The 27692-nt window shown below is 35.3% G+C and overlaps 1 protein-coding gene across 4 annotated transcripts in view; it reads right to left on the reverse strand.

Moving 5' to 3' along the window:
- LOC110377117 (uncharacterized) overlaps positions 1-19932 on the reverse strand; it is a 32723-nt gene extending 12791 nt beyond the window's left edge. For 3 of the 4 annotated variants that reach the window (XM_021335819.3, XM_049845524.2, XM_021335818.3), the window contains exons 1-2: positions 19831-19932; positions 19689-19733 (exon numbers count right to left, since the gene is read on the reverse strand). The gene's annotated coding sequence lies outside the window, so the exon portion shown is untranslated. The remainder of the gene's footprint in view (positions 1-19688; positions 19734-19830) is intronic. The other variant, XM_021335820.3, reaches the window with a different exon arrangement.
- Positions 19933-27692: the final 7760 nt, after the last annotated feature.

Below are 27692 nucleotides of genomic sequence, written 5' to 3' on the forward strand. Positions count from 1 at the left end.
TCATATTAATAAATTCAGCACGCCATCCGTCTTGTTTCAACATCTTATGTGGCTTATTCTTGGCTCAGTGAACTAGAGTTTCCTTCGGGTATACTCGCATTTCGGTATAAGAGTGAAGGAATAGTGAGTGCACCTGTGTCTGCGCAAATGCTTGTGCACTATAATATGTCCTGCGCAGATGGCTGATCTCCTTATATACGTGAACCGTCGTGGCTGAAATCTGCCTTGGACGCCATTATTTTTATTATATTTTACAGTTCATGGGCTGGTTCAACTTAGACTCCAACATTACTCCGCTAGGCTACTTTTCTACAGCTTCATTTGTTTGTATTTTCACTCGAGATTTAAGAGACAAAAGTCACATCTTATTTATAAGGCGTTCTTAGGCGTTATGTCCGCCATTGTACTATATGTGCAAGAAGTATTAAATAAATCAATCAATCTATACTATTAAAATTAAGAGGAAACATTTTTTGTTTGTTTGTAGGGCTCCGAAACTAGTAAACCGTTTTGAAAAATTATACACTGTTGGAAAGCTACACTAATCCCAATATTTTATGGATAAACAATAGGAAAACGGCTAGTGGACTAACTTTTCAAACAGACAAACGACTCTGACTTGACTTATTAGTTTCTATGGTCGTTACGTAGACATCAGTTTCACTGCTCCGATTCGTTTTATGTATTAAAATTACTATGGCGTTTTACGGCTATTTTATTACTGCATTGTGTTTAGTATACCTACATGTTTATATATTACTCCTGTTTTTGTTCAAGTATAATAGTTTTCACACATGCATATTGAATGTTACTTGTCAACTTTTTCACAAACTTAATGTACCTATAACGTCTTAATTATAATTATGTCAATATCTATCGAACAATAATTGGACTTATACATATATGAAGTTTGCAATTAAGTCGCTGAAAACCGGTAACATTAGAATTTCAATGTAGAGATAAAAAAAAGAACGTCTACCCATTTTTTGGTGTAGTTTACAATTCTGTCAGTCAGTACAAAAAATGCTATTTATCTTTGAAAGTTGACAGCTGTTTACTGCGACATTCGTATGAAACTTGATTTTTAATACCTACCAAAAGTCATCTGACATCCAAAAAACGCCCATCTGCAACTCTCCAAGTACAATCAGTTACATAAACAAGATATATACGAAGAATACTCTTCGCTCTAACTATCACAGTTACACGTCACATTATGTAACATCGCGTTGTCATTCGTATATTATGACACTTGACCCCGCGACTGTACTTTTAGAAAGGAAACACTTTTCTATCCGATAGTCTCAGCTTCTAAGCTTGTGAACGATAATTTCTAGTGTCGATAAGTTGCATAATTTATTTTGATTTATATTTTTAATGTAACCTAGTGTTTTTAGGAAATAAATAAATGTTTTATTAATTGACAAGTTTTGTGCGAAATAAAATATAATTTATGTAAAAAGGAACTCAATTTGCATATGGCGCTAAAAAGCTTAGCGTAATGTGTTAACACGATGCAACTATTTAACCAATTATGATGCAATTTTATAAAGCTTTTACGAAGCTAATCGTTTAACGTAGTAGATGAGTTAATAGTTGCAGCATCTCTACTCTCTCATCAGTGTCCTAATTCACAGTTATTGATTGAACAAACTCCGAAACTCCTGAACCGATTTAAAAATAAAAGGGATCATACACTATCCCGGTTCTATAGTCTATGTCATCATCTACCGAGCCTTTTCCCAACTAAGTTGGAGTCGGCTTCCAGCCTAACCGGATTCATCAGAATACCAGTGTTTTACAAGGAGCGACTGCCTATCTGACCTAATCAACCCAGTTACCCGGGCAACCCGATACCCCTTGGTTGGACTGGTGTCAGACTTACTGGCTTCTGACTACCCGTAGCGACTGATTCACTATCACTTACTGAATAAGCTCCGAAGCTCTTGAACGGATTTAAAAATAAAAGGAAGCTATACTATCCCCGGGTCAGTACAGTCTATAAGTCTATATATACATAGACAATGTTTTATCCAGTTATCAATATGTTTCGTTCTGTCAAGACGCGGGTGAATCCGCAAAAAGACCTAGCTAATTATAACCACCAACCTACGAAGCATCATTAGTAACCAAAACCCATCTCTACACATGAATTACATAACCCCAAAAACATACATAATAGGTAATCTACATACACTAAATCTCAAATTAGTGAATCTTTCCGCTAAGTCTAGACTCACGCGCATCTCAGATGAATGACCTACGAAGCCTCTAATAGGATCAAGGCCAGCCAGCCTGCACTTTCTTCGCGCCATATAAAATGTTCTAGGTTTAAAAATAGACTCTGCCGTTTTATGCTGCCCTGGTACTTTTTGATAAGTGGTGCTGTGTTGAGAGACTTTAGGTTTGGTTTTTGCGTGATTTCTTTGGGATTTATGATGTCCTAGTCATCCTCCGAGCCCTTTCCCAATCATGTTGGGGTCGGCTACCAGTCTAACCGGATTCAGCTGAGTACCAGTGCTTTACAAGAAGCGACTGCCTATCTGACCTCCTCAACCCAGTTACCCGGGCAACCCGATACCCCTTGGTTAGACTGGTGTCAGACTTACTGGCTTCTGAATACCCGTAACGACTGCCAAGGATGTTCAATGACAGCCGGGACCTACAGTTTAAAGTGCCATCCGACACACAGTCAATGGTGTCTAAGATATACTTAGAAAGTACATACAAACTTAGAAAAGTTGCATTGGTACTTGCCTGACCTGGGATCGAACCCGCGCCCTCATAATTGAGAGGTTGGTCCTTTACCCACTAGGCCACCACGATTTATGATGTCCTAGTATATTATGTTAAACGAGAGTTTGCCTGTTTTGCTCGTAATAAAAATTAGAGTCATCATCATCATCATCATCATTATCAGCCTATCGCAGTCCACTGCTGGACATAGGCCTCTCCAAGTGCACGCCACTGAGATCGATTTTCGGCTTCTCGCATAATAAGAGTAATTTATTGCAATTAATTAGGTAATAATGGCGAATATTTTTAAGTGGTATCCGGCATTTTAAGTCGGTCAATATTGAAAAAACCTCTGAAACTTTCTAATAGGTAGTTAAGAGTAATTTTCCTAGAGCTACCGCGGCCCTGGTTACTACATAAGGAGGGGCTTAAGAAGGAACATGGTTTTTGTCAGAAAGAGTCTGACACTTCGTCACGTTTCACCAACAGCGGAAAGATCCTTTCCCATTAAAAAAGAGTATTTTTCTCATGTACGTATAAAAAACATCTCGATCAATAATAGAAGGTCTAATGTCATTTAAATGTTTGTTCCGATATCATTAAAACAAATTCAATAGATACAAATAAATTAAGGAAATTCCAATTTGTACCGTCATTGACCTCTGACCATATCTGCATACTTGATCGTTATTAATAACAAATTAAGACCTTCAGTTGACTTGCATTATGTAATTATGTTAACATCTTCGGAGGTCCAAAATAATATCAATCAATGGTCGTTAATTACGAACTCACGTAACTAGGGTCATAGTCAGTTTTTATGATGTTGTAATACTTATAATTATAGTTATAAATGCCGATTAGGGATGTAAAAGGTTATATTAGAATCGATTTTTCATTGAATAAGAACAAATATTGTTGATTGAATTGTGTGAATTTTATGAGATTTTTACACACTAGCAGAACTACAAAACTAGTACCTTCCAAATAAAAATTATGAGATTGACTTTGACTTTGAGTAAGACAAAACCTTATGATTGTTAACTAACTCTCACTCAAACGTCTTATAAACGTTCAAATTCAAAATCCGTTTCATTAAATTACATTTTCCCAAACCCACCCACACTATTCTATCGACCATCTCTTGATATAACATGACAGAACTTTCGCCAATAAAGCCTAGGTTAGAACACGTAGGTCTTGTGGGAACTTAAGATGCGATCCATAGACCCTGTTCATGTCAGCTTTGTTTTGAAGTTACCTTTCGATATGAAAAGGGAGTTAAAGTCAAAGGGATTGTTTCTCAAATTAGTCATCTAACTAATATAATAAGAAGGAATCATTTTTTTTATTTGTACCTAAAAGGATCGGAAACTTCACTATTCCTGCGAGCCTACCCCGTGAAGTAGACCACCGCTGGTTGGCGAAAGCTATTTATACATATAGATACTGACCCATTCTAAGATCTGATAATTTTTGTGGTGCTAAACGATTTAACCCTATAAATAATATGAAAGCTTCTTGTAAAAAAAAAATATGGTTATTTTTATCCACATCATTCTAGTGATAATGTGCTAACTTAGTGACTGCCAAACTTTAGTTCCTAGTTATAACTCTGTGGAATCTATATCGAACTGACAAGTCGTGTGGAACGGTTTTCTCTTATGTCCTAATGATTGCCATGTAGGTAGAGATTGTACCGTAAATGGTAGTTTTTGGTTCAGAGATAGTATCAATTTGGATTTTCCGAGTCATTGAATTTCATTTGATTCACAGTCGGAAGTAAAAGTGCACTGCTTTTTAAATGCATGTATGAGAGTTCTAAAGTTAGATATACAATAGTAAAAACCTACTTACTAAAGGTATGGTAATTTTGTTTTAGTGCTTATGTAGGTAGGTGTCTAGTCAATTATCTATACCTACCAATAAGTTTGCAATCGCAAATATGAGCGTGACTTTTTGACACCATTTCAGCATTTCAGCGCACAATAAAATGAGTAGCAAATAAGGAATACCAACATTACAATACAATAATATCGATAGTCATAAGTTATCGACAAAATATCGACTTGTCGATGTCGATACAGAATTCTTCCGTGTTACCAACAGTGCGGTTTTCTTCTAAATATGATGGTTTTTCGTGATGTAAGTGTTATATTGAAGTTGGTTTGTACGGTAAATAGTACGGAGAAAATGTGAAATGCTTTAGTTTGCCCAAAACGGTAATATCGACTGCGGTGGAATCATATCACTAACTTTACAAACGACGAAGCTTGACGTGAATGTTTGTTACATTGTCACGCAAAACCTATTGCAGGATTTTAGTCATAGTTCTTAGTAACACTGAGAATCACCTTTTTTTGAAGTAGGTTTTGCAAATTCGAAATCAAAAGTCATTCATTCAAATTATGTTGCAAAACAGCACTTTTCGAACGTCAGAAATCTACAAAAGACAGTCCCCAAAGCGCCCACCCTTCACCACTTCCTATGTGGTTAAAAATCATATCTTAGTTTACACATCAGAGTAACATAGGGCAGGCGTAAGCAGATAATGGATAGGTAATCTGAATAAACACAAAGCAAAGTTTTCAAAATCAAGTCCTATTTTGTTCATAGAATATTTTAATTGAGTCTATCCTATATTATCCTACTGCTAAATACATATTTAAAACATCAACCGCGTCTGGTTAGACTGGAAACCGACCCTAACATAGTTGGGAAAAGGTTACAGTTGTTAACTGTCCCACAGATGGACAAAGGCCTCTCTTACTCTTACTTAATACTCATTAAATAATACTCTTAAGTCATAGAGCACATTAGATAGAGATGGATGTCCTCCTAGCCGATTATCGGCTACGGCGGCTGTTCTCATTTAAGGAGATCAGCCAATTGCGCAGGACATATTATAGTGCACAAGCATTTGCGCAGACGCAGGTGCACTCCCTATTCCTTCACTCTCATAATCCGATGGGACGGCAATCCGACACGACCGGAGAGAGATCAGGCGCAGGACCGACATTTACGTGCTCTCCGATGCACGGGTGTATCAATCACCAACTTCCAGGCTCCGGGCTGCTTTGTGAAAGTCTTCTAAAACCCACAAAGCGATTTCGGCCCGACTCGGGAATCGAACCCGAGACCTCGTGCTCAGCAGCCGCATTTGCGACAGCTAGACCAACGAGGCAGTCAAAAATAGAGCACATTAGTCACGCTTCGACTAACAGTCTATTATCATACTAAAGTGATACATTATCATATTAATTTGAAACCCCATACATAATGCATAAGTCCCCTACAATTGAGAGCGAAGTGAGAGTACCATTATATTATGATTTCACGGCTCATATTGTTTTATGACTGTGTAAACATTTGAAAGGTAACACTTTTGTTTTCACCTATAACCTTTTGGTATGGCTTTTGCTAGTGTATTTACATTTATTTGTATCTTTTAAAATAATAAATCATCAAATTTTTGCCCTTAGATCAATAAAACGGAAAGAGCCTTCCTTAAATAGCATAAATTTAGCGCTTAAAGAAATTTTTAAATCAGTCCAATAGTTCCTGAGATTAGCGCGGTAAAGTCAATGCTTTTTATTTCAAATAGACCCTTTGCAGGTTCTTTTGAAACGTTAAACTAGTTGCAATAGCAAACGAACAATCGAAATTTTACTTTCATAAAAATAGTAAAAATATGGATGTATTTCTGTGGAAATGATCAAATGGCCCCTGTGTCATATGATACCGCTGTCACACTTATGCTGACTAAAATCAATGTTCCTTATGGAGCCCTTTACGTATCAGGGCCGCGGTAACTCTTTTGAACATTCTCGCGGCATAGGACGAAATACTATTTTTCGCATAGTCGCGTGTTGCCAGATAACTGACCTACATTTTCCACAAATAAACATATCCACTTAGCTTCCTTTACGTGAACTATTGACACAAAGCTTAACACAGTAACTACAAGTATTTGTCTAAATACATTTGACCTGTAAACTATGTGCTTTACACTTACAAACTTACCGCGGAACATTCGTTGTTTATGTAAGTATTGTGCAACTGTTGTTTGGGGAAATAATAACATGTATTTACAATAATATATGTTTTTAAACACATGTTACAACTCTCACAGCCTTACTACAAAAACTTAAACATCTGTTGAAAACCTGTCTGAAAAAAGTGTGGCAGCAAAATGGATCTTATTTCAACGTCATAATCAAATTTTTTTAGACAAGTGTTTAACAGACGTTTTAAAGTTTTTGTGGTACGACGGTCCAAGTCTGCCTATAGGTCTACTTCAGTTGCGAAGCATAGGCATATATTTTGGGTCCCATAATTGTTATGAACTAGCTTCAACAAGCGGTTTCTTTCGCATCCCGTGTCGACTACACCACGCACTATGATAAAGAATAGCTTATAGCAAAGATTACTTTAATAGTTACTTCGCTTATAGCTTCCCTCTATAAATAGGTTACCTAATACTGAAATAATTTTTCAAATCGATCCAGTAGTTCCGGAGATTAGCGCGTTCAAACTATTTACACATTCTTCAGCTTTATAATACTCGTCAGCTTTATAATATTAGTATAGGTAGTACCTATGTAGGACAATGATATCAGTGTGCAAGTCATACACAGTCATACAATTTCTCACACATGCGTAAGTCATCAATAGACTATTTGTTGTGTGATTTCTCTCCTTCTATACAATTCAGTTCGAAAGTAAGGACCTATGACCTTATGCCTAAATGTCATCTCTTTATATTGTTGTTATGTAAATAATTCTAAGACTAAGTTATGTAAATATGAGATAGATTCCTCAAATGAGACAAAGTTATTTATTTCTTACAACTATTTTTCGTTTTTAAATTTTTCTAAAGAAGTTTATTCAGTACTGCAAGCAAAGATATATTTTACTAGGAAACATATTACAACTGCATACGACATCCACATCCATAGGCAGGAAGATTCGCGGGCACGTCTGTCAATCTGTACTTATTAATTCGAATTCATCAAATGGCTCCGCTATGGGTGGAGTCGTTGAGCTTATATTGTATCTCAAATTAGATAAATCACCATTATAATACCTAGAAAACAAACGAAAAAAATAGACCACGGGGAGGTCTACCGCTTACGTTCAACAGTGCGACCACAGGCTGATAAAAGAGTTCCAGAACCTTAGTAACTCTTTCAAACAATTCCTCAAGTCGTCGTTTTACAACATATTTTAATACATGCATACATATTGACGTATGTATGTATGTTTGTAACAAAAAGTGTGAAAGGTCACGTGCTTCTGCGTGTAACAGCTAGTCATTATATTATGTAATGTCGCGTGTATTGAGAGCTATACAGATGTTACCTGGTATGTCTTCTAGCTAGTCATGTTTGATGTTATAATATGTGATAGTGTGATAGGAATATACAGATTAATCAAATATATAGTGTAGCTCCTCAACAGTAGAAGAATTTTATAAATCGGTTCAATAGTTCTTTAGAGTACAAAATAAATGAAGATCTTACGGTTTCACCCACGTCTTTTGAGAACTATATAACGGGGTATTAGACAGCCTATGTTTCTCGAGAAGGGTGTAGCTTTCCAACAGTGAAGGAATTTTTCATTCGGTCATCTGTCCAATACTTAGTTCCGGTACCTTGAGGTAACAAACAAACAGGAAAATGTTACCTACCTCTTTAAAACATTAGTTGAGATATTCAAAAGAATATTGTCACGTTTAACAAGAGAAACCCTTTCAACATATCGGTATCATAATACAACTCAGATCCTTAAGCTTACTAAACCAATCTTCAAACACACTTAAAATCCTTCAATCAATCACATCACATCTAATTCGCGATATTTTCGCAAAGCAAAACAAACGTAGTCACAATGCAATAGTAGCAATAATCAAACATTGCGACACATATACAAATATTGTCCAATTACTTCGACTGCATTAGCCTCAAACATCGTCCTTGTGTCGACTGCGCAAGAGTTCGCGAGCATTTGTCGTCTGAAATCGGTCGGTCACTCTTGACTGAAGGGCAAGTGACCAAGTTGGTTTCAATGAAAATATCATGATAATTTCTTTGTCTTTAACTTAACTACTAACAAAATAAACATTATTATATACTTTTTTTTCTTTTATTTAGTGAGGCTTAAGTGCTACTGCGCTAAGTCTCGTCAAGTTTCAAATCACAATGATAAAAAAAGAAAGTTTCTTTAACTTTAAAACGCGCAAACGGCTGAACAGATTCTTATTAAACTTGGCACTAGTTAAGCTTTAAGTACAGTAATTATTTATAACTATGCGACTAGGTCTTTCTGAATTTGTTTTCATTATTAAAATAGTTCTTACATACTACTTACATGAAATTAAGAAAAGTGAAAAACATTTGGTATACTAAAACTATAAAGAAGACTGCTCTCTTATAAAAATCTTCATAACATTTGAAATAAATCACGTCTCAAAATCAAAAAAAAAAACATACAATTAATCTGCCAAATCTAATGAGCTACACACACACTTCTTGCTAATAAAGTCATTAATATAGCTATCTATGACACTTATAAGCTATCGTGGCACATGCGTGGGAGTCGACAGTTCTTACTAAGATATCATCGACACTCTTTCGTAAGGAACCTCGTTGTTCTAGCTTAATTATTTGGGTTGCTTACGATAGTCATTTGTTATGAAGGTTTTCAAATATCTGGTAGAAGTCGTGGTGGCATAGTAGATAAAGAACTAACCTCTCGAGTATGAGTGTGTGGGTTCGATCTTTCTAAGTATATCTCAGACATCAATGACTGTGTTTCGGATGGCACGTTAAACTGTAGGTCTCGGCTGTCATTGAACATCCTTGGCAGTCGTTACGGGTATTCAGGAGCCAGTAAGTCTGACACCAGTCTAACCAATGGGTATTGGGTTGCCCGGGTAACTCAGCCGCATCCGGTTACCCTGGCCCGTGCTAGGGTGATGATGATGTCAGGCTTGAATCGTTTTACTTGCATAGTTTTTACACCATTTTACCACGTTATTGGAAAGGCATAGCAAATATGTTACATTAAGCATAAACTTAACACATTATGTGTAAGCCTAAGTATGGCCTAAGTACAACAAAGTTATATTTACATAACAACTTGAAAGTTCTGATGACCACCTTCGATAAGCACTATAAATGTCAAAAGGCTACTTACCTTGCATAGCCCCATGTGTCAAAATCCACTCGTATAAATTAATTTTCGATCTCTTCAAAGACATATCTGGCTTGTGGCTTAAAATCTGGCCTTCGTCAAGGCCCTTTTGTATTTGCAATTGCTTAAAGTTGATTAAGTAATTCGCAATTGTGTATAGCAATTATTAAGTTAACAGCACTTAAATACAAAATACTTAACGATTATTTTGTTTATAGGCCTACTAAATACCATTAGGTATGCCTAGCTGGGTGGGTGAGAAATTTTTCTTCTTAACTAAAGTTAAAAATAAATTATACAGTAACATACTCAGATCATAAAAACAAACAGGGTAAGCTAAATAAAACCGTTTAAAAAAGAAACAATTTTGCGCACCTAGGTATGAACTGCTAAAATTGTGTGAAAATAAAATAGTTAAATTGTTTTTCTTTTCAGTTCACCTATTAAGCAGTACCTACTTACTTATAAGCTTGGTCCAAAAAGTTCCAAAGTACGAACAACCCAAGCACTTGGCACAATTTCTTCATTACATAACTTTATCACACTTCAGTACCATGTCATGTTATATGACATTTAAGTACAGCTATGTTATTCTAAGTTACGCCTTATCATTGTCCAAGTGTATGCAATTGTAAGCTACCAAATATGTGATTGATAGATTGAATAACTTTTTGAAAGGTCGCTTTACCTATGGTATGGTGATTGGTAGATTACGTACTGTCTAGTTGATATGGCAATTTCGAGGTTATTATAGTTTTACATTATTTAATTAATTTAGACTAATTAGCTAGGGGTTTTGAGTGAGTCGTGGTGGTAAAGAACCAACAGGCAAGTATCAATGCAACTTTTATAAAGGTTGTACCTATGTACTTTCTAATATCTTAGACACCAATGACTGTGTTTCGGATGGCACGTTAAACTGTAGGTCCCGGCTGTCATTGAACATCCTTGGCAGTCGTTACGGGTAGTCAGTCGGGCGGTCGCTCCTTGTAAAGCACTGGTATTCAGCTGCATCTAGTTAGACTAGAAGCCGACCCCTACATAGTTGGCAAAAAGGCTAGGCAGATGATGATGAGAATAAATAACTTTGTGAAAGGTCATTTCAAGGCATGGTATGTATGGTGATTGGTAGATTACTGATTACGTATGTACTCTCTAGTTGATATGGCAATTTCGAGGGTATTATGTAGCCATGAGTATGCATAGAGGTATTATTCAATTAATGGTGTTGGTGAACTATGGTGATGTAATTATATAATGTACTTATTCTGCTGTCTTGGTTCAATTGTTGCAATCGCAAGGGTTTGAGGTATGAGCCACTGAAATTACTTTAAGCAAAAAGAATTAGGATGTGCTGTTTACAACAGACCACATTTTGAAGAAATTATGTTACAAAAAACTTTCAGAGCTTTTTAACTGTAGGTACTGTTTTTTATTTTTTTTAATCATCCATTGGTCCTATAAATCAGAAATAAATGAGAGTAACTTACAAAAATACTCTTGCGAAACAGAAAAAGTATATTTTCTCCATCAATGACTATCAAATTATCGTTTAAAAACCACCAAAAATGGCATAACGAACCTCCAGGCATCACTACAGTTATAATGAAGATTAAAAAAGAAAAAGGCACTTCATCAATGGCTAATCAGCAATGGTTTAAAAAAGCTTTATTTACAAATATGACATGCCTCACCCCTAGGCGTCTACACTTATAATGAAGTTTACCAACACTCGTGTCCCGGCAGTCAGAGCCGCGTGATAATGATAGTCTCGTGAGGAAGATTGCACTCATTATGTCAAACGTGTTGCTTGAGGGTACAAGCGTATGTTGTGATGGGAAAATGGGCAAATATCTATGAGTTTTGGGTAAGTTGAAGTGGGAAAATGGAGCAGCATTATAAATGGTAGTTTTTGGGACTGACTGGCAAACAAAATAGGTTATTTATGGTGGAAACATGAATCACAATAATTACGTATGTTTGGGGTATTTTTTGGTACTATTGAGCAATTGGGTCCATGATAATCTCATAATTTATAATTTACCACCTGAAAAAAACATTATGGAATGAAATAAATGATTGAGTTATTAAAATTGATTGTTAAGAACGCATTGTTAGTAACTTCAAAAGCCAAAAAAGTATTACAAACTTGACCATTGAGAAAGTTATAAAGTTAGATATTATAGAAAGATTTTAAATGCCGCGTAATAATGATAGTCTCGTGAGGAAGATTGCACTCATTATGTCAAACGTGTTGCTTGAGGGTTGAAGCGTATGTTGTGATGGGAAGTGTGGGTAATTGATGGCCAAATACATGGGTTTTGGGAGTAAATTGGAAAAAGTAATTAGTCCGTCTTTTAAATAACCCTAAAATAATGGACATCTATTTTTTCTTTTCTCTCACAGCCAAATAACAACTAAGATATAACACGATTTAATTGTGTGTTACGTCACTTCTAGGTAAAGACATAGACGTGACGTCATTCGATGGGAAAATGGAGCAAGATAATAAGTGGTAGTTTTTGAGTCTGACTAGCAAGTAAAATAGGTTATTTAGTTACTTATAAAGCTGAAATATAAGTATGTATAAAGATATTATTGACGACGAAAGATTTCGAATCAGAAAGATAGTCAGAACTGCGTGATAATAATAGTTTCGTGAGGAAGATTGCACTCATTATGTCAGAAGTGTAGCTTGAGGGTATAAGCGTATGTTGTGATGAGAAGTATGGGTAATTGATGGGCAAACTCGTGTGAGTTTTGGGAGTAAATTAAAAAAAATATATATTAAGTAGTCTTTTAAATAACCCTAAAATAATGGACACGTATTTTTTCTTTTCTTACACAAACAAATAGCATTGAAGATGTAACACGATTTAATTAAGCTTAAAATCAGTATTTTAAATTTTGAATCAATGCTCGCTCAGTCGTAAAGACCAGGTAGATAAAATTGTTATGTAAGGAACGTCCTATAAAAAATGAAATGAAAATGAAGGGTTATTCTCAAATGCCCTAGATACATAAACCCAAAAATCCCTTACACAACATAATATTTTTCACCTCAAAAACCAAAAAGCCGTGACGAGAGCAATCTTTTCAAAATTCATATCTTTATTACTACAAATCATCGCATGCTTGTAATTTATGACTAACAATACATAATACCTCTTTTAGATGCAGTCGGATAAGACGCATTAGGGTTATCTCTGTGAGAAATTGGGTATAAAGGGTATTATCATAATGTAGTGAAGAATTGTGCTTGCATTTTGAGGTCAAATGGTATGAACCAGTGGGTTTAAACGTCTGGTGTGTACTTTGCTTTTCTCATATGGGTATGATATAATGTTCTTGTTTCATTATTATACTTGATGACCATAGGTCATGTATATTCATAGGTCATTGTATAGGCACAGCAAGCCAGCATTTTACTACAATTTATGTTTTTTTTTAAATATGTACATTTCGTTTGTAATACCGTTGGTGTGCCAATAAATAATCCTTTTAGATGAGTATTTCTTATGTATATTCAATGTTTTTAAATAGTTTCTTGTTTTTATTTAAGCGTTTGTTGAACTGACTAACGATAACGGAAAATATCTTAAGGGAACCAAGTCTTAGGTTGTCAATCCGCGCTGAGCAAGCGTGGTGATAAACGCTCATTCCTTCCTTGTTATGTACGACAAGAGACCTGTGACCAGCTGATGAAAACTACAAAAGCGATGGGAATCCAACTCAAACATGCAAATACACCCATGATTGGTGGAAATTTTTAACTCGTGCTCTTCTCTCGCCAATTAGCCAATCAGGAAGCGTTTCTTCTTAACGCATAACGCGACTGCAGGGGGCAGCGTCACGATTCGTCGGTGAAATGACGAGTCATTATTGGAAAAACGTTACGTTCGTGACAGGAAAGGTTTTGACGGATAATGGAACTTGTCGATGGAGTGGACAAGTATTGATTAAAGTATCGATATCTTGGATAACTCGAGATGATTTGAATCGATTTAATGGCATTGGCAGGAATTGATCTTGAGATGTCACGATTATGGTTGATTAGAAAATCAGTGAACTGTAAGTAATCTTGAGTCAAAGGTTTCTTTAACATTTTTTTTCTGGAGGATAATTTGAAGGTATAAAGTATTTATTAATTTTACAAGAACAGTTTTTTTTGTTTTGAATATTTTTTTACAAATGTTATCTGTACCTAATCAGTTTTTTTCAGCTTAAAAAAATTTGATAAACATATTAGGTAATATTTTTATCCAATCTTTAAGTAAACTTATTAACGTAGATTAAAAGTAATTACTCCTAATCCAGCCCAATATAATAACCAAAAACAATTTCTCCATAGATAACAAATTAATTTCCACCAACGACACAACCAAACGCATTTCCCACGCCTTCCAATTACAGAATAAAACGCATTCAAATATCGAATTAGCCAGTTATAACCAGCCAGCATTCACGAAGCTAGCTAGTGAAAACGAAAGGCATGATCTGTCATGAGGTTGGAGGTCAGGGAAAGTTCCCATAGGACCCGTTCCTAGGTCCAAGGTCTAGTCTAGCGAGATGAGCATACCTCATACAGGTTTCCAGCCATAAAATTGAATGTAGAAATCTTTGGCGCGGGATTTTTGTTCCGAGTTCCGACTTCCATGTTTGAATCGTTTTCTAGGAAGTTCAATGTTCTGTTTTTGAAATGATGTAATGCTTTTCGTTTTTTTTTAAGTATTGCGATAGAAAAAGGTTTGTTTCTAAATGAGGTGCTGATAGTAACTAGAGCAAAATTGACAAGGTATTTTTTCAGAATTTGGACCAGAGATTTTGGGCATATTATTTTTCTCAAGAATACTACTTCAAGTCAAGTACCTATGATTTTTATATTGTTCTACTTGCGAGGCAGAAATTTAGGTACCTATATAATACTGACTGACTAACCAGTAGCCATTAATTAGGTACTACTTGTTAATTAACAACTAAATACAAGTTAAGCGGTAAACTTAACCTACAGCTTAATTAAACCGTAAACTACCTTCAGCTAGTTACATAAATCGATATAGGCCAGCTGACTGCACTAACGATCCCGCAATGGACAATTCTATAAACTTAAATCTTTTTACTTTACCTAGTGTAATTTGTATGTGTTTTAGTCGATAATTGACACTTTATTTTGAAATACGTTATCTTGGTCAGAAATAATTGATTACTTACTATTTTATGCGTAAAAACAAGTATTTATTAAGGTGAAGTTACATTCGTCACGACGTGCGAGGTGAAATCAAAAAAATATTAAAATAACTCTTTCTCTAAAGTTCTCCATATTTTTTTAATACATTTCTGTACACAAAGAATATAAAGAATTAAAAAAATATCCAAAAACGGAATCATCTTTTCATAAGAGATTTGTTATTTGTGATCTTATAGTTTTAGGTTACCACCCAAAACGTATGACCGGATACTTAATTCACAATTTCGTCACTGTTACATGAAATACCCACATATATCTAATGTATGTTACCGTGGAAGTAGGTGAAAATATTATTACGAATCTCATTCCCGTACTCTCATAAAACAATGCGACATTAAAATGTGTATAAAGCCGTGTGAAGACGAACTGTTTCGACAATCTAATTAAACGTGGCGTTCAGCTTAAACTTAGTTCACGTGTTTAACGTTTGGTTTCTGAGACAATTTATGTTACCTAAGTATTTTTATCATATACTTCGAGCTATTTTCACAATTCATCATCTCCCGATCCTTTTTCCAACTATGTTTGGGGTCGGCTTCCGGTCTAACCGGATTCACCTAGCTATTATTTTATACCTACCTATTATTATTGAGCTATTTTCACAATAACCTACGGAAGCTTTTAGGTAAATAATTGCTTTTTTCTGGTGCGAAATCGTCAAATGACTCCACCCGCTGTAGGTTAGTAGCGTGAGGGAGTGTCAGACTCTTACTGATTAAAACCCACCATGTTCCTTCTGGAGCCCAATGTCTACTTGAACAAGTACTTTTTAACATACGATTAAGTCACTAAAAAAACAAAATTAAGTTGCAGGGTGATTGATAGGTATACACAGAAAGCTCGTTTTAAATCTTTTTACTGGCCAAACTATACATAATAATCATCATTTTATTGTTCCTTTAATATCTCTTCTGAGCGGTTAAATCAGCTTTTAAGTTTCGACATTTTAAATGTTACCTAGCTATCAAATTGTGTAGAATAAGCCAGCGGTTAATCGATGATCGTTTATGAATGATCGATTACTATTCGATTATCCAATATTTATCGGTTTCATAATCTTTGGTATTTAACTGTTAAATAATATTTGATTTTTATTTTAGCACTATATTGGAATGACCTCAAATAACCGTATTTAGACCTTGTGTCATATTTTACATATTTTTGGCACGGGCATAATATTTATTTTTTATTTATAACCATTTTTAAAGACAAATAGAGACATCATAAAATGGAAAATTAAAGTCAAACTAAAGGTTATTTTGTTTTCTAGACTAATGTGATAAAGAGGAAACATTTTCTTGTTTGTTTGTATCGTAAAGGCTCTGAAACGACCGAACCGATTTGAAAAATTATTTCACTGTTGGAAAGCTCTTCCCGAGTAGCATATGCAATACTTTATTCCACTATCTATGGGAAATAGTTACCACGAGATGCGAGTGAAACCATGGGAAAACGGCTAGTCTTTAATACAAAGAAGTCAGATAAACCACGCTATTATTAAATATCAATGTCATAATTGCAATAAAATTATGTAAATTATAAGCTAACCAGAATAAGCTTATGGTGAAACCTTCAATGGCAAAGCAGTTATGGTGTTGCAATGGAATTTTCCATGGATGCTTATGATCAACTGTTCTATGCCGCTAATTATAAAACAGTTGAAAATCAATTGTGTCTCGCGTATATCTGCGCTCCCCGGCATACAAAGGGTTAAGGCGAGGAATTGGTCAACAATAATTCCATAACCGGCACGCGCATCTATGGCGCCAAAAGGGGTCGGAGCGTCTGAGCGGGGCGAGGATAACAATACGCGCGCTAGCTTATAACTAAAAGTCGTAAGCGACAAAATGGTTTTGTAATTTTATTATTTAGAAATGATAATTTGATAAAAATTCCTTCTACAATTTTAAAGAGTATGTATATACTCAACTACTAAAAAAGTTAAAAGGGCTTAAATCGGTCCCGTATGCCCATAATATGTGAATCTCTTTTTAAAAAGAGGTATGTTTGATATATTTTTCTCTGTTATAAAAGTTACCTAATCATGTTTCTACTTCTAACACAATAAGGTTTATATCATGAACTTTCAGGTAACCAAGTTGTATTTTGATCCGTTTTGTATTTACTGAGAAAAATTGAAATCCTTGGCGCCAAAAATTCCAATTCGTCCTCTTAAAAAAGCTATTCCAAAGAAATGTGTATTACAGTTTTAGTCAAATAGGTTTGCCGTCCTGAAGTGAGCAATAAGAAGCTTTGCAAATCGTGTTTTGTTCCTACATTTTACCATCATGAAGTCACTGGTAAACACGTCCGAAACTGCATAGTTATCGGACGGTATCAAATAAGTAATTAATCCCGGGTGACTATCAGATAGATTAATTGATCCTTTAATACAAACAGGCATGTGTTGCTGGGGAGTTTGTTGCGCCACTTCTTCTTCCCAGCAAAAACACATAGGAAGTGGTGAAGGGTGGGCGTTTTGGAGGCTGTCTTTTGTAAATTTCTGACGTTCGAAAAGTGCTGTTTTGCAGCCAAGCTTGCGATAAACGAATTTTGATTTTGATTTTTAATTTTAAATAGAAAAATAAATATCTAACTGCGGACTTCTACAACCTAAACCTGAATTTAATGCTAATGACGAAGTTCAATCTCCAATCGTAAATCGAAGGATAGATAAGTTATAGAAGTGTAGTAAAACCGCTAAAATAAAGCCAGCAATTATATCTCAATTTACCATCTTTTGTAAACCATTCACTGACCTAACAGCCTAACAACTGACGCACTTACCAACGTAATTTCAACTCTAAAGCACTTGTAATAAGTCATCATTTGCTTTGACTAATGTTGCGCAAGAGTTCAATTGCGCTTGTCAACGAAGATAGATGGTACACTTGTGTTCTGAAGACATTATTTTCATAATTTCGGTCAAGAAGGTAATAATGTAGGTACCAACCTATTTGGTAATGGTGATTGATATTCGCAATCTGGGAAATTGCTTGACAGTTTTTGGTGTGATGTGAGATGTTTATTACGCTTTAGTTGATGTAAGTACACTACAAATATATTAAATAGGTATGTTATGAGAGTGGTAATTATGAAAGCTTAGGTCATCATTATAGATGGTGTTTGAAATTATAATTTGTACCTTTAATAACTTAGTAGAGATCTTTTATGTGAACATGTAGAGAGATAGTTTGACAACTCGAAATAATGGAACACCCGTAAACCTTGAAAAAAAAATGTGTTTCTATGGGAATTATCGGTACTTATGGTTTTTTAAAAATGATAATGGCCATCTTTTGGCTAAATAAAAATCATAACAATATCGTTTACTAAAAAAAAACTTTCAAAATGCCAGAGACAATAACTTAGTCTCTTTTTTGTTAACTTCTTATTGGTATTTAATATACTCGTTTTTGCAAAAGGCTTTTTAACTAACACGCGCGTGATAAATATTGCGCGAAAACTAACTAACCACAGACTAAACACACGATACTACGAAACCTCTTTGAATATAATTAAATGTAGTGTTCGATTATAATCTGTGACTCTCATGGCTGCAATCGCGATAGATTCCATTAATTGTTTACTAAGAACTTGCTATGAATACCTATATGTTACGATTTACGCAATCTATGTAACGCTTGTTCGCATTTTTAAATCTTTTTGTTTTTTGTGAATATAGGGATGGGTAGATATGAGATATGTTATCGATAGAATTATGTCGTTGTTTTTTCGTTCAAAATCAAAAGTTTTAAATTCTTAAAGGGCCTTTGAAAGCTCTCACGAAACGTCACACTAGTTGCACGTTTAAAAAAGTTAGTCTAATGGAGAAGAGGCCAGAAGAAGCTTCACGGACACAATTTTTAAGAAAATAATATGTCCACGTTTATTTATTTATCGATTTTGGTTAAGTAAGATGTCGTGCTTTTAATTTTTTTCCTTAAAATGTATTTTAGATGCACATTTTTACTTTTAAATTATTACTTAACACATTTTCTGAGGAAATAACATTAGCATCAAATAAACTTATGCAAATTAGTGACTTATCTAAGAACTTAAGCGTGATCAAAAAGCTCATCAATTTTTTATAATGGATGCACTAATATAGTTTTTAAAATTGAAAGTATATAATAAATTATTTATCTAGGACAAAGATAGCAGTTATGCACGGAAGCTCTCAATTTTATTGTTTAAACAAATTATCTTTTTGACACTTTCCAGTATTGTTTTGGTTTTAATGTTATGTTTTCTAAGAGTTTTGTAACAATGTGTAAACAGTTTACACGTTATGCGGTTGGTAACTGCGGAACAATTGAATTTGTAAGCTTTAAAAAAGTTCTGTATATGTATGCGTCACGCTAGGTATAGATTTCTTAAATGTTAACTTTTGTTAAGAATTTTTATTATAAACTTGTATTCAGTTAACTGCTACAATTTTTTTTCATTTATACGCACAGAAAAGAATTAAAAGGCAAAAATAAAATTAAAATATAATATAAACACTTACCTTTCCAGGTATATCTTCTTTAAAAATAAACACCAAAGGAAACAACTATAAAAAAGATAAATAAAAAATAACTATTAAAAATTTCAAATTGAAAAAAAAAATCACAACACTACACTTTCCGTTGTATGAACAAAAAACTCACGTTCCAAAATTGTGTTTGAAAAAAACGCGGCAAAAATTCAAAAATAGAATGCGATTAAAGTCTTCCACTCATTGGAGGCAAATGCACGCGTGCGAACCATAGACCACGCTTATAACGCTCTCCCATACACGCATACCAACCTACTTTGACCCCTGCTTACAAACTTTCACATCACGACAAGAGCTCAACTTAAATTGGACATACACACCATTCTATCAAGACCCCTTCTTTTGAAATGACTCCTAGAAATCCAAGCTTTGAATAAATTTGTCTATTTACGCCTTTACGGGGATATCACTTCCCAAATTAATGAAGATTCGACAATTAGAATAAAGGTAGGTATTATGTGCCAAGTATTTCTTGCGTAAATAGTACAATAAGAAGACCGAAGGCTGTTGCTATTCAAATGTCTATAAAATTAGCGTCTAAGAGATTTCGCAGTGATGCACTGACGTTTATTTAGTGGGCTCCTAAATCTTGGAGACGTGTGAATCTGATTGCGGGTTATAAAACCTCCTTTGAAATACTAGTGGAGTGAGAACTATTTTATTTTTCATTCCAAAAAAAATTCGTTACGTACGTAACTGCTGTGGCAAAAAATATTTATCGATAAAAATTATCGATATTTTTTTGTTTATTTCACCTTCCGAGCCTTTTCCCAACTATGTTGAGGTCGGCTTCCAGTCTTACCGGATGCAGCTGTATACCAATGTTTTACAATGAGCGACTGCCTATCTGACTTCCTCAGCCCAGTTACCCGGCCAACCCTGGACCGGTTGGTAAGACTGGTTGTCAGACTTACTGGCTTCTGACTACCCGTAACGACTGCCAAAGATGTTCACTGACTGCCGAGACCTACAGTTTTTACGTGCCCTCCGAAACACAGTCATTGATGTCCAAGATTATCTCATCCACATGTAGCCTCTTTCCTGTTACAGATTATAAAACCTACTTTTTTATGGCCTGACTAAACTTAAGAATAGATTTCTTTACAAAATTAGGTCATATCATTTCATGGTAAATAAATCTTAACGTTTGTATCTTTGTACGCGTTTGGATACGGTCACGGCAAGAACCTATAGTTCGATAATATGTTACAAATGTGAAATCATCTTTAAGCTTAGATCATTAAACCGACTGGATACGTTATTTCCTTTGTCTTCCCCTTTTATATTCGTGGAAAAACATCAAATGATCTCGCCCTCTGTGGGTGCAGCGTGAGGGAGTGTCAGACTCTTACTGACTAAAACCCACCATGTTCTTTCTTGAGCCCTTTCTGTACCGGGGCCGCGGTCACTCTTTCGAACCAGCTCACAGTCCCGGTATACACACACACAGTCTATGTTAACAGTACGAGAGAAAAAGTTGTTTTGTATGTGTATATAAGCCTCAAGTTTATAATTGTTATTTTTTCAAGTGTGTGCATAAAATTGTGACCGAAAATGCATGAGTGTGCTGTCAGTATTTGTTCTGAGCCCTCTCAACTCTATGACATATTTTTGGCAACCGCTTTTGTTGAAACTTTTGCATGGCAGGTCCAGTTCGTTGAATGCTCTAAGTTAATCCCCAGTACATTGAAAAAGGTCAGTGTAGTGCGTATGGAACCATTACTCTATTATGTAAGGCATTTCTGCGTATGATTATCCTAACTTAGCGTTATTTATGAATGTGAACGTCAGTTTGTTACGCTTTCACGGTTAAATTCCTAAATAGATTAAGCTGAAATTTTATGTGAAGGTAGCTTGAATTCTGGAGAAAAAGAACAGATGGGAAAAAGTACTACTAAGAGTACTTGACGATCAGAACTTAACTGGTGAACTAAGAAGTTCCTAGATCGAGAAAATCATAGATACAGTCGTACCATGTAAAACATTAAAAGAAATGCAGAGTAGAGCAGGGCAGATTGAGTCGATCCCAATATAATCTACCTATACTAAAACTAAAAGTAGTACTTACCATATTATAAAGCAAAAGAACCTGCATGTATTTTTAAACACGCAAATCTCAGAAACTACTGATTTAACTACTCGGAAGCTGGGTAAAGAAAAAGCAGATGATGATGATGATTAATGACGACGCTATGTCAATAAAAAATACTTTTCGAATATCATTTTGTTACTTTTCCTATCTGCCAAGTCATAGCTGGTTCCTACAATGTCATATTATGTCAATGAATAAGCGAACACAAGAGTAAGTTATGCAACTTAGATGCGGCTTTAAATGAGGCTAAGTTAAAGAAATATTAACTTTTTCGCTTGTTAAGTTACTTTGCTTATTAGAATCTTAGAATTATGTAGATGAATGGCTGTTATGTAAGGCTTATTATTAAGTTATTATTCAGACTTTTGATTTGTAAGCTAGATATAATACTTAATGAATGAAGAATGCTTGCCTGTTGAGTTTTAATTTTCTTTAAATAATAAATATGTTTCTTGAGTAGGTAGATCTTTTATTTTTGGCCTCTATGCCTACTTTAAACTAATATTTAAAGCTGAAGGGTTTGTTTGCTTGTTACACTAAGTACTTGAAGATTAATAAATAAGTGTTAGATAGCCCATTTATCAAGTCTTCTGGGTGCGTAGATTAGGCCAATGGGTAGAAGGTAAAACCGCTGGCGGAGGCTATTTCTCCAAAAATTACAACAGCAACGTACCTTAGGGCAAATACTTATTACCCTGGCACACCAATAGATGTTTAAACATCAAAACATAGAAGTCAAAGCGTGGGCAGCTAAATACTTTCTTTGTTCCTTTCTACCATCAGATTACACGCGCAACAAAATTAGCAACAATCCTACACAGTAGGTTATACATAGGTATAAGTCATGGAGAACAAAATGACGAGCGGAGATGTCATAACGGAAAATCTTCAAGAAAGTATCGCGCCAAAATTCGGGTGTTCGGGGGACGAGGCACATATCTATGTTGGCGCATATACACCTTCTTTACTAGCCACCCATTTTTGTTAAATGAAAATTCTTTGGCAGATGTCGAAAAGAAGGGAACGCCTCGTCGCTCGGTTCACTTGTAACTGATCGTTTGATCAAGTCCACTGTACGTATTTTGACCTACAAGAAGGCGCCTGTTCTACCTACCTACATTATAGCATCTCCACTATCTTTGCTTACTCCGTAACATAAGTAATGAATATTAGGCATTGTACGCACTTACATAAGTTAGTAACTAAAGTGGACATAACTGTTTAACCACAGGTGCATAATATTACACTAACATTAATAAGCAAACATCTTCATGTATCTACACAGTATATTATAAAACTGAAGAGTTTGTTTGTTTGCTTGGACGCATAACTATCAAACACTTGAGGCTTGTGGTCCGATTTGAGAATTTCATTCAGTTTTATCATCATCCTCCGAGCCTTTTTCCCAACCATGTTGGGGTCGGCTTCCAGTCTCCGGTTAGACTGGAAGGCGTATTGGGTTGCCTGGGTAACTGGGTTGAGAGGGTTAGATAGGGCAGTCGCTCCTTGTAAAGCACTGGCACTCAGCTACATACGGTTAGACTGGAAGCCGACCCCAACATACTTGGGAAAAAAGGCCCGGAGGATGATGAGGATGATGATGGTAATGGCCCTTCCCTTCTATGCGGGTGCAAGAAGTTGACACTGGATGCAAATGACACCGCTGATGGAAGCTAATCTCAATAAAAGGTAAGTTAAGAATTTTCACCGTTAAAGCGTAGTATAGAAACATACACTTTCGCATTTATAATAGTAGTAAGGTCATGTTTATGCATTGTAGGTGTTTAGCACTCCCAACGTCTAAAAACTTTCGTTTTCACTCAAAGTAAAGGTTGTAAGTTTTTGCATAAGTACCTACTGGCTTCTATATTCATATTCTGCGTTAAAACTATGTAGCATTTAAGCTATGGTTTTATGGTGTATTTATGTTTATAAGCCTTGTTTAAATATTATGAGTACCTCAATATTATATCAAACGAGCCGTTTAGAGTGTGTTAAAAGAAGAATGGCGAACTTGTATGTAAACTGGGACCCATTGATATAAGATTCGTACATAATTGAAACTTAGTACTACTTGTAGATCTATACAAAACTAACAAAAAAGCAAATGGATAAGGAGTTGTAAAACTTGGAAGAAAAAAGTTATGCAAGGTAGAAGATTATAACCTAAAAATCTCAAAACGAAAAGAATATTTGTGAACTAGGAACTTGGTGACGTGGTTTAAACTGTAGATGAACGATGTCTAAAAATCGCCTTCACTGTTTAATTAAGATAAAAGTGTGGGCAGCGCAGACGCCGCGACTACCTACGTTGTGCAGGCGTCGCGTTGTCACGGCATCAGTGTAAGGGTGACAAATCAACATCGAGCTGTGCTGGACTGTGCTGTTTTTTTAACTCGGCCGTCTCTAATATTTTAATGAGGATACAAACAAACCATGGTGTGCAGCGCTGTGCGAGGCAAGCTCTGTTTAGTTGACCAAATATAGCACAGCCTAGAAAAGCTCGATGTTGATTTATCACCCTTGACTCTTGAGGGTTATACGCGGGCATACGCAGCATTAGCCCTGCAGGTGCCCGTCGCATGCACCGCGTTACTGCAGTTTGTACAATTGTGCGACTTCTGCGCCGCAGCGGAGAAGTCGCACAATTTTATTGTAGTGTCGTTACGTTAGCGCAGCGTGCCGCAACAACGTAGCGCAGGCGTCACGTTGTAGCTCAGCAGCAGTGTGGGTAAAAACATAGTTGTGTTAAACTATTACATAAAAACATGTTAACTAAATGAAACAATATACCTACTCATTATTAAAAACATCTTTTATTTACTTTTTATCACAACATAGAAGGAAGAGGATAAACCCATCTCTGCACTTTCTCAATTATCTGAGCATTTTCATCCAATACACGATGTCTTCGTAATCGTGCAATGCGTAATTGGCAATTGACACAACGCATTTTACACGGTAAATAAGTCCAAATCACTTGCAAATCGGAATCCAAAGATAAATACGGTAGTCGTTATGCAGAATACTCAGTCCAAATAGAAAGCCAAGTCGTCAAATAGTTATCCACAAAATCGCATTCAAATCCCAAGCCGTTGGAAACATAACCAAACATGGAATGACAGAACACAGCACTGACAGGATCCTCTAGCCACAAACGTTCCAATTTGCGTTCGCACAAAAAAGGTTAGCAATACAACATGCTAGCGTTGTAATTATTATTTACTAAATGTGTACTTTGCTTATTCATTGTTGCTGTTTCTATTTTACTTTTTAAGTAAAAAATACAAGAAAATAATAATTGCCAAACGTAGTAACTTGTGGAAGAACAAGTGTACGGCGATGAATCTACTTAATAATTAACTATGAAGATAGGAACGTAATCAGTGACACACGATGCGTTCGCAAACTGCATGTTATCTAATTTTTAATAGATTTAGTTTATTTCTAACTTTTAATTCCCATGAGCTAAAAACTCAATATTTTTTATATAATCCTCTATCAAACTTGTTATTTAAATTAATATAGATTTGCAAATGAATGATCTTTAAATCATGTGGGTCCATTTTCGCCATTCTTCTTTATTTCGCGTATCTCAGTAACGGCTTTAACTATTTAGATACTATCTTGTATTAGACTGGACTTTTTTCTTTTTGGTTTTTATTATAAACAGGGTTTATTTACAAAAACTTTCCCATCTTTTTAAAACATTTTCGTATTAACACCTAAAGTTACTTTCTTTTAAAAACAGTTGTGTCTTATACCTATTAATTTGCATAATTCTTCAAGTATTGAGCAAGCATAATTTTATTATTATCTAGAGATTAAAAATATAAGCCACTCTAATGCTTATTATGCATTATTTTTTTATGTATTCATAAGTTTCATCATGTTCAGAATTTCCATTGTGCCACTGCAGTGCACAGACCTTGTCTTATTTCATCTATTTAATAAAAAACAAAATACGTAGTATCTACACTGAAGAATGAGCGTATTTTTTAAATATATTTTTCATCCCACCATCTCGGAAAGAGTAGTTTTACCCTTTGATATCTGAGCGCAAAAGTTGTTTTTATCCTCTAGAGCGGCAAAGTGATTTGAATTTAGAACATCGTGTGCAATACTCCATTTGTGACAATCTTGATAAGACTTTTCAAACAAATACATATTAAACAAATAAAATACTGCTTAAAATAATGATTCAATTAATTAAGTAATTTTTATTATTGTTTTTACATAGATTTTTGACCTCGTTTCATTTTTAAACTGAGTTTTCAAATAAGTAAACTTTAATAGGTACTTCTTTTTAATTTGATACTCATATTTGCGCGCCATTTTGTTTTTAAATTTCCTCGATGAGGTGGGATGAAAAGTTACGTGTTGCACTCGAGTGCAAAGATTTTTCACCTTGTGCTCTTTTGATTCCCTCGCTATCGCTCAGGATTCTAATTATTGAAACACTCGCTACGCTCGTGTTTCAATTTTAGAATCCTTCGCTTGCTCGGTCATCAAAATTGAGCCCGCGGTTAAAAAGCAACTTTGCACTCTTGTATAACAAATAACTATTTTTTACATAACATTTGAATTTCTCTCAGAAAAAACTTTCAGAGTTTTAACAAAAACATCAAAAATTACTATAAGTAGTAGGTATTATTATCGCAAAGACAAGATCAAACCTTTATTTAAATGTCAAAAAAAAAAATTTTTAGTTTTTAATTTCCCGTCCTAGCATCCACCTTGATTGATCCCAGGCAAAAATCTGGGCTCCCACCACTGTCATTTTTACTCCTATATTCAACTAGCGACTCTCTCCGGCTTCGCACGGGATAACAGTATTTCCCCACTATTTAATAGGTATATGTTAGATATTATACATACAAACCCTTCTCTTTAATCATTCTATCTATTAAACAAAAACCGCATGAAAATCGATTGCGTAGATTAGAAGATGTAAGCGTACACAGGGACACGGGGACAGAAAAAGCGACTTTGTTTCATACTATGTAGCGATGTGTTCTAACCACTATTGCAGTTTAGAAATGACATAACGTAGTATTGCTGTAAGTTAGTCTATAACCGCTTCATTCATTGTTAACAACTGACATTTCGAATGGACTTCGACCGAAGGCGATTAATTGCTATTGCTATTATGTCAGTATACGTAATTGCGCGGATTTTTGATCAACATATTTCTTACTATGGTTGAGGGGCTAAGTAACAGCCCCACGGGATGATCGTTCATAACTTTGTAAGGTTAAGCAACGCTTGGTGCGGTCGGACCGTGGATAGGTGACCATCGTGTCATGGTGAGCTCTTCTGTGTTTCAGAAGGTAATTGAATTAGTGAGACCCGGCTGAAGCGGCCGAAGTACAGACCCGGCGGAAGTATAGACAACCAGTCTTACCAAGAGGTATCGGGTTGCCTGGGTAATTGGGTTGAGGAGGTCAGATAGGCAGTCGTAAAACACTGGTACCCAGCTGCATCTAGTAAGACTCAAGAAACCTACAGCTAGGCTTGAAATTATTAGTTACACGTAACTTTTAATTGACTTGCGTTTAAAAATCTTGACCTACGAACTTCTCTAATAAAATCAAAGGTTTCACCAATTACAGATTACTTCATCACGTTAATTGTGAACTGTACCAATCAGCACTTTGATGAGTGTAAAATAGACATTTAACGTAAAAACATCTGCTTTATTAATAATGCCTGGTTATAGTTGTACCACCCTTTCATATACAAAAAGACTTTTCCAAACCGTTTTCGGGAAGTCTGTTCAACTGCATTTTTAGAGACCATTCCCATGTTAGGCAGAGATACCTTCAAACCCTGACAATATAGCCTTTCTAAGTTAGTATAGGTATATGAAAATAGAAGAACCC

This window comes from Helicoverpa armigera, chromosome 25, assembly GCF_030705265.1.
Source record: "Helicoverpa armigera isolate CAAS_96S chromosome 25, ASM3070526v1, whole genome shotgun sequence".
Lineage (NCBI taxonomy): Eukaryota > Metazoa > Arthropoda > Insecta > Lepidoptera > Noctuidae > Helicoverpa > Helicoverpa armigera.